The sequence below is a fragment of the Hypomesus nipponensis genome, chromosome 22 (genome assembly GCF_054491055.1).
Source record: "Hypomesus nipponensis isolate SF chromosome 22, ASM5449105v1, whole genome shotgun sequence".
NCBI lineage: Eukaryota > Metazoa > Chordata > Actinopteri > Osmeriformes > Osmeridae > Hypomesus > Hypomesus nipponensis.
Genome location: NC_140382.1, coordinates 2,325,726 through 2,332,703, shown reverse-complemented (window position 1 = coordinate 2,332,703; position 6,978 = coordinate 2,325,726). Strand labels below are relative to the sequence as shown.

The 6,978-nt window shown below is 38.1% G+C and overlaps 1 long non-coding RNA gene across 2 annotated transcripts; it reads right to left on the bottom strand.

Moving 5' to 3' along the window:
- Positions 1–4,040: 4,040 nt before the first annotated feature.
- On the bottom strand, positions 4,041–5,544 carry LOC146235972 (uncharacterized). 2 transcript variants are annotated; one of them, XR_014741041.1, is made up of 4 exons: positions 5,406–5,544; positions 4,723–4,816; positions 4,323–4,421; positions 4,041–4,056 (listed from the first exon to the last, which is right to left on the bottom strand). It is a non-coding gene; the product is annotated as an uncharacterized LOC146235972 (long non-coding RNA). The 2 variants fall into 2 exon arrangements; XR_014741039.1 differs by lacking the exon at positions 4,041–4,056 and having other exon boundaries at positions 4,306–4,421; positions 5,406–5,543.
- Positions 5,545–6,978: the final 1,434 nt, after the last annotated feature.

Below are 6,978 nucleotides of genomic sequence, written 5' to 3'. Positions count from 1 at the left end.
ATTTCAGAGAATTGTGTAGGCTAGTCACCCACATTCCCAGTCTTGGTCCATACAATACCCAGAAGCTCCTGGTGTTCTTGGACCTCCTGCACTCCGATCTTATCCCTCTACATGAGAAGGGTTTGGTAGGGCCTCACTTTCTTACATTTGTCATTGTGTGGGACAATGTAAGCTTCCATTGTGGACCACTCATCATGGTTCTCTGCCCATCCAAGAATGCTGATGGTACTCTGACTCCCCATGCCTCATTCGTATCAAGGAGTTTTTTTCTGCATGGAGGTGGAGGGTTTATGAGCAATGGGCTCAAAACCAGAGCTCCCTGCTCCAGACAATGGATGCTGCTTGTGATGATGTCACGGCAGATCAGTCTAGGGGATGGTTTCAGCATGCACATCGATTCTTTCCCTGTTGCATCGCAAGGGAGAACATCAGATTTGATGTCTATGAAATCTGTGGCCAGACAGACAGGAGCACGAGGATGAGCAGGAGAGTGAGGACGACAACTAGTGAAACTCCAGCTTTGCTTTACTTTCTTACTGTATGTGTTTCCTTCTTGCCATGTAACGCACCCTCTGCAACTCTGACTAGGAAAGTGTCACTTGCCTGAAACTTACTGTGGTTACTCATACTACTAGTGTAGGTTTTTCATAATGTTAGTTTTGATGTGCTTATTGTATGACAGTATATTGTGCTGTACACATTTCTTGTTACAGTAACCATGATGTATGGCAATTACAGTAACAATGTTCATGGCAGTGTAAGTGCAATATGTGATGTGAAACCTTGTAGGCTACTCTTGAATAACTGTAACTTTTTTCAGTTTGATACACCTTTACATTTTACACATTCATTTAGCAGACGCTTTTATCCAAAGCGACTTCCAAGAGAGAGCTTTACAAAAGTGCATAGGTCAATGATCCTAAACAACGAGATAGCCCCAAAAACATTGTGGTTAGCCAAAACATGAAGCATACATCACTGTATTGTTGCTTGCTTTTTTACAGGTACACTCTTGCACTTTTGAGGTTCATGTTGTTTAGTTGTAACTTGTTTAGCTACATGCTCTTATGGTTCTTCCCTTTGGCACTTATTTGGGTTTTTCACAATGTATGCTTCATGTTTTGGCTACCCAAAATGTTTGGGTTGTTATGATCAGTGACCTATGCACTCTTGTAAAGCTCTCTTGGAAGTCGCTTTGGATAAAAGCTTCTGCTAAATGAATAAATGTAAATGTAGATTGAGACACATTGTATTCTGGAAAGTAAACATCTACTACTGTAACTGTAGCACAGTGCACATGAGGAATATTTCTAAGGTCCACTGCCATACTGACAAAACATCTAAACATTTTGACCTGCAGTGTTTACACAATGCCAAAGGGACTTTTCATTTTGGGAGCACTGACTATTTGTATGAGAAAAGGATTTAGTTTTGACTGATCAGTTGTCTTTTTTGGAGAGAGATGACCCTTTGCAGGTGTGCCAAGGTGTTTTGCTGAACCATCTAGGTTATTTTGGCAAATATATTTAAAGGTTTGAGAATGTCCTCTTTTTTCTCGAGAAATGAGCCAAAGCAATCGAGAAGAAACTTTTCATTTTGGGGCACTGACTATTTATATGCGAAAATGATTTGATTTTGAAACATGAGTTAACTGTTTTGGGTGAGATATGACCTTTTGAAGGTGATCTGTGTAGTTTTGTTGAACCATATAGGCTATTATGCTAAATGCACGTGTTGCATTGAAAATGTAATTTCTGTTTCAAGAATTGAGCCAAAGCAATGGAGAAAAACTGTAAACTAGGACTGTACGCTATAAACCAAACTGTGTCATTGTACGAATGCCAGGTAACATGCTAGTTACTTTTGTGGGTTGTTACATTTGTTTTGTGAAGAATTTAGATGCTTTGTAGTCTGTGTTTATTTTGTACAAATGCTCAAATTACTGCTTTTTTAATGTAGTCCAGGAAATCTACTTGAATACATTCTTGTGACATTGTTTTCTTTTATTCTCTTTTGTTGTTGAAGTCAGTTAAAGTGTACCTAACTCAAAAACCTTTAGGGTTAGGGTTAGGTTAAATTCAGTAGCCTTTAAGGGTCTTGACTAGTCTGTCTAACCTGTTTGTTGCATAACTAGAAAGACTGGCTTAATTTGCGGTAGGAAAGTTAGCCACCTCTCCCCTAAGCCTGTGGTAAGGGCTTTGTTGCTATGCCAACAATCTGTTAATACATAATTATCAGCACAATTTATTACAAAAGGAATAACATTTATTTTATTTTATTGAATAAACACATTTTGTAGATTTTTTACATCTCTTTAGACACTCAAATAAACACCCTAACCTAAATTCCAGGAATCTGTGTGTGTGCCACCAATTTTAGCATGGGCAAGGTGCACTATCAATAGTTCAAGTAATCTGTATTTGTGTGTTTCTCTGACATCTTTACCGACTGCATATAAACAGCGATGAAAGATGCTAATAGATGCCTATTTTTAGGCTTTGTTTAGGCTACTTTGAAGGTTGTAGTCTATAAAATGAACTATTTATGTTATTGGTAATAGTGGCCTAGTGTTATGAAAGTTTTAAAAAATGAAGCTATATCACTGGACTCCTCCCCCTATAGGATGCATCAGGAACAGCAGGGTCCCGTAAACTTGCCAATAGTATGAACCTGCAGAGCCGGAGACCCCGGAGGCCCCGGAGAGCCGGACAGCTGCAGTTTCAGGACCGCAGTTTCAGGACCGCAGTTCTAGGACCCTGACAGCGCCACTTAGCGAATTGAAAGTCAGTGTCACTACAATGCAACAAGATATTATATAGAAAGGTATAATATTTGAAAACATGTTCGAATAATAAATATTGGATAATTAACTAAATTAAAATCACATTTTAAAAAAAATGTGCATATTTCATAGATGTAAAGATCCATTATAATTTGATAAAATTAAGTAAGCAAATTAAGGAAGATTAAATAGTCAATAGTTAATAGAAAAGGCTGAAAATCAATAGTCAATAGTTAATAGAAAAGGCTGAAAATATATTGATGTGATAAAATGAAGTAGGCTTAAGCAAATTAAGGATGCTACAATAGCCTAAAGAAAAGGTGGAAAATATATCAATATGGACAGATGTGTGATGTCTGGAGTGGCCTTTAAAGTTTTCTGGGACTACAGAGAACCAATGTACACCCTGCAACATGATTCTTAAGGATTGTGGCAACTTTGCAGATACTCTGAACTCGTTCTAGAGGGCTTAACTTCACCAAATAGCCAAAGTCAACAAAGCATTATGTCCTGATAACATTAGTAATAACAAGCTCCTGGAGACTTGCTACAAACAACTGGCCCTGTCTTCTGTGAACTGTTCAACTGGTCTTTGGAGGAGCTGGAACACACAGTTCCAGCTCTTCGAAAGACCTCTGACATCTGCCTTGTTCCAAAGAAGAGAACACCCAGGCTTCCCAATTACTTCCAACATGTAGCTCTTACATCAGTGGTGATGAGGAGTTTTGAAGGTCTGATACTTTTGTAACTACAAGAGACACCCCAGAACCTGGCAGATCAACTCCAGTTTGCCTACATGAAGTGTAGAAGTCTCGATGATGCTGCCCTTACTTTCCTGTATCATGTACTCCCATCTGGAAAAACTAAAAGCACATGCTAGGCTTGTGTTTGTGGAATATCGCTAGTGCCTTTAACAGAATGTAACCACATCTGTTGGGAATACAACTACTAAACATGAGTAAATCCTTGATTCATACTGCAGATAATTAAATTCCACACACACACAGGGTCTGTCAAAATACTTATGCAATGTACGTATTCTGTGATTCATTTCATTATTTTATGCTCTATTATACATACATATCAAAGTTATCTGAGGAAATACAAGTTTAACTCTAATCTGTTATACTTTAATTTATTTAATGTCATCATCACAAAAAAAAAAACATTTTCTTTGAGTAATGTGGGATGGTGGTGCTGCGGAGGATCCACCGCTTCCTTCTCTGCTGCTGGTGGTGAACCTTTATGGTGGATGGGCTGCATGAGGATGCTTCCTTTCTGTGTGGATGGGAATGCTAGATGATGTTTTGTATTGGACATTACTCAAAACATTGATCACATCAGATCAACTTTCATATTCCTGTAAATACTGCACATGCCTGTGTGCATGCTACATTTTGGATGTGTCTGACACCACAAAGTTCTGGAAAAGTGAAGTTCTATTCTATTTGCTATGGTATTTGCAGTCACTCAACCTCAAATGTGTAATGTTAGAGAGGCAAGACACAAGGTTGACTCTCAGGGCAGATACAAGACATACATTGTTTATTTTGAACAATTGTCAAACAATGACAATCACCCCTCCATATCACTCGATCCCCTCCATATCACTCCATCTAGACCTCCATACAACTTCATCCTTCAATGAGAGATAGAAGCAAGAAAAACAAATATAAACATATTGTGAAGTCAGTAACAGCACTACTTAACGCTACTACTTGAATGGTCTCCCTTCAGTGCGCAATTGTTTAGATATCCCCCTATCAAACTCCTCCACTTCACTGAAATAGTACTGACAATATTACTTCTAGGTAAACATAAATATCAGTTAGCCTAACAAAGTAGTGTACATTAATTAGCATTACTTAAGTGGTTGATAATAAAGGTATAAATAATAAAGTTGTATGGCATTGTGCAGAAAATGTACATTCTCTACTTACCTCCGATGATAAACTGGTTCAGAGATGAAGACCTTTTCTGCATCCTGCAGGGACAGATTCCTCAGCATACTCAGGCCGTAGCCTATATGATGGCCTACAAAAATGATATGGTGATGTGGTTAACAGTAGGCTGCAGATTTCGTTTAGCTGACAGATCCAATCCACTTGCTTTTAACCTATCTTTTTTTTTATTTTTTTTTATTAATGTGCTGGCTTTATCATAAGACACCTACAGTTGGGCTTGGTTTCAATAAAACAAAACAAATAGTCTAAAAGTTCGTATTTCATAAAATTATCGTAAGTAAGACTTTATTTATATAGGTTAGCACATTTCATACAAGAATTGTAGCGCAAGGTGCATAAGTGAACAGATAATTGTACCAGAATTGTTTTCTACGTTTAGCGAACTTAAATATGTTGAACTATACTTGAATTACATAAGCTACGTCGCGCAGTACTGTTGTTTCATTGTTTATTAACAAATAAACAGTTCGTTTTTAAGGAAGCTATGTGTGTAGAGCTAACTAGCTAGTGCTATAACTACTGAATGTTAGCTCTAGCTAATCAAGTAAACCACTCCAGTGTCTTGAAATGATTTTGACAGCCAAGTTGAAGTTAACGTTGTCCAATTCAAGACACCAGAATTGTTTTATACATAACCGCGATTCACATTAGATACTTACTCTCTGATTCTAATCCATCTTGTTCTGAGGTGTAATCCTACAATATTCCCTACTGCAGGAAAATATTATCTTGAACAGGTGTTGTATCACCCGATGCATGACTCTCTGGATTGGCACCCCTTCGCGGGAGCGCGCGCGATTCAAAGAGTGAAGGATTTCGTCTTGATATCGCATCCAAAAGAAGGGGAGACAGAAGTCTCACATTATACCGTCTTTGTTGTTGAATTCAAGAGAAGGATGTCTGTTATCTGTGTAAATATCAGATGCTATTTTCAACACAAAATCCTTAAAATTCGTCATTCAAACGGTATAGTAAAGAACGCGAACCAACATTATTGCTCCACGACATCGCATTCTGAGGAAATATACCCCAGTATGATCATAATTATTGCAGGTTCAAAGTATTTCACATGGCATGGCTCTTCATACTAATGTATAGGTTCAAAGGCATGTGATTTTAATGCAGTTAGCCTGTGCGTAGGGTGGGTTACTCAGACAGGTCGAAAACAACAGCCTCTGATCCAGAATCAGCTGTCCTGAAAAGGGACCAAAGGTTCACATGCCTAGCCTACAAAAGACAAGTACTAAAAACAATGTATCAACCATGTATCAACATCAAAAGAACCATTAAATCATTTTTAAAGATAGGAAATATTATTCTTATTGTTTAAATAAATTAAATAAATGAAAAAATAAAACATAAATATAGCTGCAAGCAGCAATGTGGTGGCCAAGCAGTCAAATGACCCATAAAACACTTAAGAAATCCTCAGAACAGGGTTCCGAGGGCATGCAGCAAGTGTGGTGTGAATCCATCAAAGATTTTCTGAGATACGACCCAACTTCCTGTTTGCTGGCTTAATTGCACATTTTGACTCCCTGTACCGGGCAAACGGTTCTGAAAATCAAAAAATCATGTGAAATCCTTTGTGAGGCTTGGTCTGAAGATACTCTCTGCCAAATTTGGTGAAGATTGGACAACATGTGTAGGAGGCGTAAAGAAAAAAAGTTTTTCAATTAATTCAAAATGGCGGCCGGATCAATTCGGCTATTATCACAAGTTATCATGTATCACACACGGGATGTCCCAACATACCATGAGACAAAGGAATCACTTAATAAAAGCAAACAAATCAACAGTTATTGGCCAAAACACATTTTTGCTTCCTGCGGCCACGCCCAGTGATCACATAACACCAAATTAATTGGACAGCCTCAGAAGAGGGTTCCGAGTCATCATATTAAGTTTGGTGTTGATTTCTCAAAGATTAGCTGAGATATGACCCAACTTCCTGTTTGGTTGCTTTGTTGCCAATTTTGATTGGCTGTACCGGACAAACGGTTTTGAAAATCGAATATCCTTTGATAACTTCTGTGAGGGTGGGTCTGATGATAATGTGTGCCAATTCTGGGGAAGATTTGACAAAAATAGAAGTAGTTGAAGCGAAAAAACGTGTTTCCTTAAAATTCAAAATGGTGGAAAATCTATATAACCGGAAATTGACGTCATAGGGTGCGTTGAGCTCGTCTTGATCCAGGGAATCCAGTGGTACCTCATTTTTGAAAATCGGTC